The sequence below is a fragment of the Saimiri boliviensis genome, chromosome 8 (genome assembly GCF_048565385.1).
Source record: "Saimiri boliviensis isolate mSaiBol1 chromosome 8, mSaiBol1.pri, whole genome shotgun sequence".
Taxonomy (NCBI): domain Eukaryota; kingdom Metazoa; phylum Chordata; class Mammalia; order Primates; family Cebidae; genus Saimiri; species Saimiri boliviensis.
The window spans coordinates 106199201-106207821 of NC_133456.1; the positions used below are offsets into that span (position 1 = coordinate 106199201).

Sequence of the window (8621 nt, forward strand, 5' to 3'; positions counted from 1 at the left end):
CCACAGCTCCGTGGATGACAATGACTCCAATTATGTATCTCCAGTCATGTCCTGGCAGGTGCATCTGTCATGCCACTGTCTCCTCAACACCTGCACTTGGACACCTAATAGGCATTTCAGGTTTGTTTTTTTGTAGACAGAGTCTGACTCTGTTGTCCAGGCTGGAGTGCAATGGCACGATCTCAGCTCACTACAACCTCCACCTCCCAAGTTCAAGTGATTCTCCTGCCTCAGTTCTATCGCCAATGTTTCCAAGTAGCTGGAACTACAGGTACCTGCCACCACACCTGGCTAATTTTTATGTTTTTAGTAGAGATGGATTTCACCACATTGGCCAGGCTGGTATCGAACTCCTGACCTCAGGCCATCTACCCACCTCGGCCTTGCAAAGTGCTGGGATTATAGGTGTGAGCCACTGTGCCCAACCAGCCTTATAGATTTTATATATTCAAAGCAGAGTATGAAATTATCTTATTCACTTTATGTTTATTTCGACCCGCACCCCAACAGCAAGGACCATGCCTATTGTTTTCACCACCGTTTCCTCAGCAAGTAAATCAGTGTTTTGCACATACTAGGGAATTCAACAATTATTTGTTAAGTGAATAAATCTTTTTGTAAAAAAGAACATCTTTTTTTTTTTTTTGAAACAGAGTCTTACTCTGTTGCTCAGGCTGAAGTGCAGCGGCGAGATCTCTGCTCTCTGCAACCTATACCTCCCAGGCTTAAGCGATCCTCCTGTCTCAGCCTCCTGAGTAGCTGGGACTACAGGCATCCACCACCACACCTGGATAATAATGTTTAGTAGTACAGGGAGCGGCCCTGTGGCCAGTGGCGGAGGCAGCAGCACGTTTGGTGGCCTGCACCAGCAGGAGCGCATGGGCTACCAGCTGCAGGGAGCAGAGGCTCCCGGCGGGCTCCCGGCTGCATCCACGTCCTCCTCGGCCCCCGAAGCTGCGTATGGCGGCGTCTCCAGCCACACGCCGCCTGAAAATGGAGCCGACAACCTTCTGGGCTCCGAGGGATCACAGCCGGCAGCTCCGGGGACGCCCTCGGGAAGGCACTGGTCTCGATCTAGTCCCCAGATCACTCAAGCAATAACCTCTCATCCAGTCCCTCCACTCCCGTGGGCCACAGGGCCTGGCAGGGACGTCGCAGTGTCCCCGAGCAGGAACCCCCGGTGCCTCATCACCCAGCTACGACGGAGCTCTCCGCGGCCGGCAGACCACCTGGACCAGGCCATCCACGTGCTCCGCGGGCACGGCAGGTGGCGCACATACACCGCTGCCCAGCCATGGGGTGCTGGCCTCGGGCTTCACTGCCCCGTGCAGCTGGCAGGGCGGCACGCAGGCCTGGTCGGAGGCAGACACTTAGAGGACGGCCTTGCAGGCAGCGCCAGCCTCATACATAACCACGCGGCCCTCCCCAGCCAGCCAGGCGCCATCCCCAACCTCTCCCGCCTCGCGACTCTTACCCTCCCGAGGGTGAGCAGGTGCCGCAGCAGCCACCGGCGAAGTCAAGTGGGAGGAGAAGGAGGACGAAGAGAACACGTCCACGGCTGACCACTCGGACGGGAAGAAGAAGGAGCCGAAGGCCCCCTGGGCCCGGACCAGCAGCACTGAGGAGGTGCCGTGAGAAGAAACACCTGAGGGACCGGAAGAGGCGGAAGGCCGGGAAGGCGCGGGAGCGGATGCGCATGCGCAGTATTAACGCGGCCTTCTGGGAGCTGGGGCGCATGTGCCAGATGCGCCGCGGGTCGGACGGGGCACAGACCGAGCTGCTCATCCCGCGGCAGGCCGTTCAGGTCATCCTCGGGCTGGAGCAGCAGGTGCAAGAGCGGAACCTGAAACCCAAAGCAGCATGTTTGAAACGGCCAGAAGAGGAAAAGGTGTCGGGCGTGGTCAGAGACCCCAGATGGTGCTTTCCGCTGCCCACCCGGGGCCTGAGTGAAGCCCACACAACCCCACCGGACACGTGTGAAAGGCACGTCTCTGTGGGACAAGTCACCCGCCCTCAGCCCCGTGCGCCGGGCCCAGAGCGGCCACTCAAGGCTCCGGGCTTCATCCACATCCACACCTCACACACCTGTTGTCAGCATGGAGCCAACGCGGACCTGAGGAGGCTCGGAGTGACCGGGGCGATGAAGGTAACGTTGGGACCTGGCGCTCCCTGGGAACGTCGGCTCACCCCTCACTCCCCCTGCCCCCGAATCTCAGCCACCCTGTAACCTGCCCCATGGATCCTGAAACTGCATCTTGGTCCTGTTGCCTGGGCTGACAGGAGCTTTTTTTTTTTTTTTTTTTTTTTTTAAGTAAACAAAACCTGAAAGCAAGCAACAAAACATACACTTTGTCAGAAAAAAAAAAAAATGCCTTAACTATGAAATGTGGAGAAATCAAAACATCACTCGAGGGAGATGCTGTGGAAACCTGGCTTACCCTTCAAAAGCCACCAGGAAATTGTGCCTATGCGTAGTATTTTTTAAAGGAAAATGAACATTACGTATTTAAAAAAAAAAAAAAAAAGACTCTTTGGGAGGCCATTATTTTGCCTATCACAAGGTACAAATTGAATTAATTACCTTGTGTAATCTCAGGGTGATCTAATTAACCCTACACTGTGTGCTAGGGATGCCTGCATTTTTCAGAGTCCTTTGTGCTAATTCCTTGCTCTTGAATTCATTCACTTATTCATTTAATAAATAACCATTGAGTAACTACCATAGGCCAAGCACTGCTTAGGCACCTAATAGAGACTGGTAAAGAAGATGTTCCCTTCTCTCACAGAATTTACAATTTTGTGGGTGAAAAGACCATAAACAAGCTAATCAATAAGTAGTATTTAAATATTTCATTATTTATTTCTATGGAGGCTTTATTTTTCTCCTAATTGGCTTGAAAAATATTAGCTGTGTCTTGAAAATTCTATTGCTCTCTGTTCTTCTAACTGAACTCCGTGTACATTCCCTGTACACCAAACTGCTCATCCTGCAGCAGGCCGTTCAGGTCATCCTGGGGCTGGAGCAGTATATGTATATATATGTATTTCTTTTAACAAAGAAATAAACCTGTAAGGGATCACTCCACTATAGTTGTCCATTAATTATTTGTGGATAATATATATTACTTCAATATGTTGGCATATTGAAGAAGGGAGCCAACAAACATTGTTTTTTCTTCCTGGTGACATATCAAACACTGACCCCAGGTACTCGTGGAATCTTTATTCCATTTTATTCCTTTGTAAATCGCAGCCACTATTATTCACTAGGTTAAGAAGAATATACACTGAATCAAAGTTATTCATCAACAAAAAAGAACAGTTACTAATGGAGAGTTATTAAAATAAGTTCTATAATAGTGTAATTTTGTGACGTTTATTTTTTGTATTTTTATTATTTGTGTGAAGAACCATTATTGAGTTTGCAAGATAAGATGTATTTTCTGGTGCCTATTTATAATACTTTTTTTGTAATCAAATTTGTAGCTGTGCACTTATTTTCCTAGATATTTTGCCGTTTCTTGGGTTTCATATTTAACAAGGCTGTAGAAATTTTAAATAGTGAACAAACGTTTGTGAATACACTATTTTAAAATTGTTTTAAAAGAGAGAAGCGGTCTTGCTTTGTTGCCCAGACTGGAGTACAGTGGCATAATCATAGCTCATGGCAAGCCTTGAATTTTTTTTTTTTTATTTAAGAAAATTAAATGCCAATTTATTCAGCTCCCAGGTGAGGCGGGGGTGGTTTATGGCTAGGAGGAATGAGAAACAGCTGGGTGCTCTGATTGGGTCCAGGGGAGCGGGATTGAGATGGGTGGGCTGCTATTGGTTGGTGGGTTGTTGGGCAGGTTTTCCAGTGCGGGAGCTGGCCAGGGTTACATTAGCCAGGAGCCTTCCAGGGGAGCCAAGCGGCAGAGCCTGGTGCCCAGTGCAGAGTCAGGTGCTGAGTGCAGAGGTGGGTGTGTCCGGCCTCCATTCCGAACCTTTTGATGATATAGGACCCCGCTTCTTTCTGGCTACTTCCTGCTGAATAGGGGCGGAGTGAGGGAGAAGGGTCAGTTGGCTGGTGCCTTGGTTGGGAGTCGGACATAGGGGTGAAGTAGCATCTGGTTTGGTGACCAGGACACTGAAGGAGACGGCCTTCGCCGGGACATGATGAATGGGAAATGGATCGTCTGCCTCGAGTCCAGCAGGAACACATTTCCATGACACAGAATCAGGTGGCTCACCACTCTATACATAAATCCCTAAACGATAACACCTCCCCCATCCCACGTTCCTCTCAGTCTACCCCGACCAGAGCAACTGTTCAAGCGATTTTCCCGCCTCCATCTCCCAAGTAGCTGGGATTGCAGGCATGTGCTACCAACACACCCAGCTAATTTTTGTATTTTTAGTAGAGAGGGGTTTCACCATGTTGGCCAGGATGGTCTCAATCCACTGACCTCGTGATCCCCCTCGGTCTTCTAAAGTGCTGGCATTACAGGTGTGAGCCACCTAGCCTGGCTGGTATTTACATTTTAATCACTTCCTGCTAACTTATTGGTAGTTGAATCAGTAGGAAGTACCAAACTGCCCGAAACAAATTAGAAGGAGAGATGGGCAGTTTCTATAAGTCAGTTAAATGAGGAATAAGGAGGTAATCACAATTGTGTAGGATGGATTTCCACTCTGTAACTATTATCCATCTGTAATTAATATGCCATTAAAGAAGGTGTACTGAGTTACTAATTCAACCTTTTTACTGTTTTGTCTCGACCAGGTCTACAGCACGGTGTCCTGATTTATAGGAGGTAGGTAAAAATACAGCCATCCTTCATGCAGCTCTTACGGGGCTGTTTTTAAAGGAGTTTAAAGCATGAGGCAGGTCTTAGGACCCAGGTCAAATGGTTTTGTATACAATCACTAAAAATTCTTCCAAAGCTTCTGTAGCTCAAGCCACATTTTATCCTTGTTATCACATTGGAATCATAGGTCCCTGAAACACAGGACCTTGAAAAAATTTGTTTAATTATGTGTTGACAGTAGCACCATCCACTCCCTCCTTCTCCAGGATTCTTTCCTCCTCCCTCAACAGAAATAACATAAATATTCATCCTGGGAGATCATGTTGTGCTATATAACACATGGCAGCAAACTTTAAATCTCAGCTAAACACTCCATAGTACTGAAGCAACTAGCAATCACTAAAACAATTAACTTACCCTCCAAATGGGCAAAAAAATTAGAGTGGTCATCAACTCAAGGTTTCATTCAGTATATTTCCTTATCATTCACAGATTTTTGGCTGAATTGCTATCAGATTCTATTATATGTGTCAGCCTTGTCTGCTTTCCTTCCATCTAAAACTTTGTCGTTTCACATTTTCATTCATTGCATTCCTGTTGCTCTATAAATCAAAGTCCTGCAGGACACTTAGAGAACATTCAGAAGATTGGACTGAAGCATGTTAAAAGTAGGATTATTTACAGAGGACAAATCTGTGGCCAGTCAGGGAAAGAGCAAGCGGAATCAGCACTCTGACCTCTCTTTCATTCTGTCTTCTGATCTCCCACCAACATCTGTCATTTCCCAGACTCAAGCAGATGATGGAGACCAACACAGCCTAATGTAGTCAGCTCCCTGGGGCACAGAACAGAGTATGCACAGTGGTTGACAAGGTGTGGGGTGGAAACCATCTACCAGCTTAACAATATTGACTTTCCCTCCACAAGACTGGCCGGGCTACCACCACTGCAGAATACCCATCAGCCAACAGAGACCAAGCCAAGCCCCTGATATGGCAACATTCTGGAGGAGAACCAGCCAGGAGAACCAGGTAGACACTGTACATTAGATGCCTCCTTCATGGAGTGGGTAGAATTCTGTTCCACACTACACACGAAAATGATTTCCAAATGGATTAAACAGCAGGGAAATGTAACATAGGTAGTAAAATAAACAGAATTTGTTCATAAATGGCCTTAAGATAGAGAAGGCCTCCTTCGGAAAAGACATGACATTCGGAAGCTTTCAAGAGAAAGACTGATGGATTTTACTATTCGAAAATTTCAAACTTCCAGCCAGGAGCAGTGTATCAGGCCTGTAATCCAAGTACTTTAGGAGGCTGAGGTGGGATGGTTGTTTGTGTCTGGAAGTTCAAAATCAGCCTGGGCAACATAACAAGAACCCATCTTTACCAAAAAAAAAAAAAAAATTAAAATTAGCCTGATACAGTGGTACACACCTGTTATCCTAGCTACTCAGGAGGCTGAGGTAGAAGGATCACTTGAATCCAGAAGTTGGAGGCTGCAGTGAGCTATGAACATGCCACTGTACTGAAGCCTGGGCAACAGAGACAGACCTTGTCTACACATAAAGTTAAACTTGCTTAATACTACAGGGAGCACAAAGTTGAAAACAAACAGCAGATAGGAAGATATTTGCAAAAAGTAACAATAATACAGTAATAACTGCTTCAAATGCTGCTAATTATGTGCCAGATGCCAACCTAATATGTCCTTATTCATTTACTACTACAACAGTGTAAAGTAGGCACTATTATTATCCTTCCCACTTTTCAGGCCAGGAAACTCAGATACAGAGAGGTTGAGTCACTCAGCCAAGATCACACAGCTAGTAAGTGGCACAGCCAAGATTAGAATCCAGACATATTCGCTTCAGGACTGTGCTCATAACCCACACTTGATGCCACCTCTTATTTTTTTCGTAGGCGGAAGCATGGGGGATGGAGTTTTACTCTGTTGCCCAGGCTAAAGTGCAGTGGCACAATCTCAGCTCACTGCAACCTACACCTCCCGAGTTCAAGCCACCCTCCTGCTTTAGCCTCCGAAGTAGCAGGTATTACAGGCATGAGCCACCACACCCAGCTAATTTTTATATTTTTAGTAAAGATGGGGTTTCACCATGTTAGCCAGCCTGGTCTCAAACTCCTGACCTCAGATAATCCACTCGCCTTGACCTCCCAAAGTGCTGGGATTACAGGTGTGAGCCACTGCTCCTGGCCCCCTCTCATTTTTTTTAATGTTACCTAAAAGAGACCATGAATTTATATCCACAATATATAAAGAAATCCCAAAATCAGTAAGAAAAAACGAAGAACCCAATAGAAAACTCAGCAAGATTCTTAGTGGGCAATTCACAGAAGAGAAAATTTAAATGACCAACATACAAAACCTCACTAGTAATTAAGGACATGCAAATTTTTTTAATGACACATCATTTTTTTTTTTTGAGAAAGAAAAAATAACAAAAAGAATAAAGAGGAAGAAAGAGAAAGAGGAAGAGGGAGAGAGAATGGGGGTATTGCTTTATTGCCCAGGCTAGAATGCAGTCTAAATGTGGGTATGCCTATAATTGTCCTTAAAGAAAATGAGGGAAGAGAATAACAAACAAGGAGCCAACCAACATTTCGTTTAAACTTCTAAGTTGATATGATGTGGTACTGATAAGAGTGTATATTTTGTGTATTTAAAGTGGAGAGTTCTATAAATGTTAATTACGTTTACTTGTTGCAGATCTGAGTTCAAGTCCTGGATATCGTTGTTAATTTTCTGTCTCATTGATCTGTTTATTATTAATGTTGAAGTCTCCCACTATTATTGTGTGGGAATCTAAGTCTCTTTATTAGTCTCGTATGTCTGGGTATTCCTGTATTGGGTGCATATATATTTAGGATCTTTAGCTCTTCTTGTTGTTGCATTGATCCTTTTATCATCATATAATGTCCTTCTTTGCTTCTTTTGATCTTTGTTGCTTTAATGACTATTTTATCAGAGGCAAAAATTGTAACTTCTGCTTTTTATTTATTTATTTTAGCTCTCTGTTTGGTTGGTAAATTTTTCTCCATCCCTTGTTTTGAGTCTTTGTATATCCTTGAATGCGAGATGGGTCTGTATGCAGCATACTGATCAGTTTTAGTTTTTTATCCAAATTGCCTGTCTGTCTTTGGAATGGGGGATTTAGTCAATTTAAATTTAGAATTAATGATGATATATATATATATATATATATATTTTTTTTTTTTTTTTTTTTTTTTTTTTTTTTTGAGACGGAGTTTCGCTCTTGTTACCCAGGCTGGAGTGCAATGGCGCGATCTCGGCTCACTGCAACCTCCGCCTCCTGGGTTCAGGCAATTCTCCTGCCTCAGCCTCCTGAGTGGCTGGGATTATAGGCACACACCACCATGCCCAGCTAATTTTTTGTATTTTTAGTAGACACGGGGTTTCACCATGTTGACCTGGTTGGTCTCGATCTCTCGACCTCGTGATCCACCCGCCTCAGCCTCCCAAAGTGCTGGGATTACAGGCTTGAGCCACCGCGCCCGGCCATGATGATATATTTGAGTTTAATACTGCCATTTAATATTAGCTGGCTATTTGCCCATTAGTTGATGTAAATGCTTCATTATATTAATGCTCTTTACTTTTTGGTATTTTTTAGAAAGGCTGATACTGTTTGTTCCTTTCTATGTGTAGTGGTTCTTTCAGAAGCTCTTGGAAAGCAGGCCTGGTGGTGATGAAATCTCTGAGTGCTTGCTTGTTCACAAAAAACTTTATTTTTCCTTCACTTATGACGCTTAGTTTGGCTGGATGTGAAATTCTTGGTTGAAAGTTCTTTTC

At 44.9% G+C, this 8621-nt stretch overlaps 1 pseudogene; it reads left to right on the forward strand.

The window, feature by feature from the left end:
* Positions 1 to 797: 797 nt before the first annotated feature.
* On the forward strand, positions 798 to 1950 carry LOC101044951 (transcription factor E2-alpha pseudogene; annotated as a pseudogene).
* The last annotated feature ends 6671 nt before the right edge of the window (positions 1951 to 8621 follow it).